The sequence below is a fragment of the Nicotiana sylvestris genome, chromosome 4 (genome assembly GCF_000393655.2).
Source record: "Nicotiana sylvestris chromosome 4, ASM39365v2, whole genome shotgun sequence".
NCBI lineage: Eukaryota > Viridiplantae > Streptophyta > Magnoliopsida > Solanales > Solanaceae > Nicotiana > Nicotiana sylvestris.
The window spans coordinates 158,647,088-158,648,936 of record NC_091060.1 but is presented as its reverse complement, the minus strand read 5'-3'; positions in this window follow the sequence as shown (position 1 = coordinate 158,648,936).

Sequence of the window (1,849 nt, the reverse complement as noted above, 5' to 3'; positions counted from 1 at the left end):
AGAGTCAGACTCGTAGTCGTCGACCATGACACTCTTTCCCCTCTCTGCGGTCAAAGAAGAAGCTCGATTCGGTACGGAAGATGAAGGCCTGCCCAAAGCGGCAACAGCGGCCTCGAGGCCCCGACTTCCCGTTGTCGTAGCCTGTTGATCAATCACAACAGCCGAAGCCTCTGTATTCGGGTTGTCCTCGTCCATCTAATTTGCCTCTGCCGCTGGGTTAGCATCACCGCCAATTTCAAACACTGTCAAGGGAAGGTCACCCCCCGAAGGCACTGCGGCTGAAGGAGCCACTTCAGACTCTACTCGCCGCCTCTTCGACGGACCCTCCCCATCGCCAGCACGGTAAGATTCACCCATTGAGCGGGCAGAAGGAGCCGGAGTCTCAACGTGAGGAATAATTTCCATGCACACGGCCCCGCCCATAGGAGTATATTGAGCAGCTCTTGATGTAGGCTGGGCAGCGAACCTCGGTGCGGGCCGGGCAGAAGGCGCCGGTTGATGGAACGCGAGTGGAGGAGCCCTCACCCTTCACACTCTCCCTGTTAAACGAGAAAAAAGTTCATGTAAGCAATGAGATCAAATTACAAGACAAAGAACAAGGAAATTGCAATGGGACGACTTACCAGTGAGTGGATTACGCCTGTATCTCTCATAGAAGGACGCCCACTCACGGGCTCCCACCGTATGGGAAAGAATAGCATTAATCTATTCGCTGATGTCATCAACGAGCGGGGGAGGCAATCTCTCGGTTGCGAACGCGGAAAACGAATTAGCAATACCACCTAAATAGGAACGGTCGACCACCGCCTCAAGGGAAGTCGTAAATTAAACAAAAGAAAACTTATGGGCGAAGTTCCACGTCTCGGGAAGCCCTGCTAGGTCCGCCACAAGGTACTCGGTCCGTACAAAGAAATGACCCTCCCAGAAATGACGATTAGCCTTGTCGTCCATCTTCACCACCAATCTATTTGTCCCTCGGTGACGCATGTGGATCATTGAGCCTTGAATAAGTTGGGGAGCAAAAATATTAAGCATATGCCCCAAAGTGACCTTTCAATTGGCCAGCTCTGCGTACTTGAGCAGCATGAGGAAGAGTTTGTACACGTACGGTGAAAGCTGAGCCGGGCACACCTCGTAGTAGCAGCATAAGTCGATCACTTGGGAGGGGAGCGGAAGCGTATACCCAATAACAAAAGGGTACGCGTAGAATGTGCAGTACTCTGGGCGGTGCAGATGCACAATGTCCATTCTCGTCGCCGGAATCATTTCAATATGATTCAGAATTCCCCACTTGGTCTTGAGCGCCACAATCGCTGCTTTATCCATGGTAGATGACGCAAGTTCCGGCTCTTCTCCGGCGGGGCTGTTAAAATCATTCCATAATTTTCCCGGACGGGGCAGTATTTCAGCCGTTGTTGGAACCCCTCATCTTCTGCCGCCTTCGCTCCTTCTCCGAGAATAGGTGCGTCATTTTCCGGCACCGGAGCTTCGACGAGTCTGTAAGTGTGGGAAGAAGTACCAGCCATTTGTCTCGATTAGCTGAAATAAATGAGTAAGAAAAAGGGTGAGAGAGAAAATGGTGGCGTCAATTTCTGTCTAATAGGAGAATGAACGCAGAAATTTGAAGTATTGAAGAAGGTAAAGGCTTGCAAAACTCCTTTGATAAGTCGAAAAGTGTGGCAATAGAATGGTGTTTTCTCCCTATTTATAGGAACATAAATGTCCTGAGCGGAAAACCCAAGAGCCGCCAATCAAAACTGATAGGGCACAAGAAACGATATGATTCCTAAGAAATGTGCGCCTTAATGACAGTGGCTATTCATGATGTATTGAATCGATGTAACGGTTC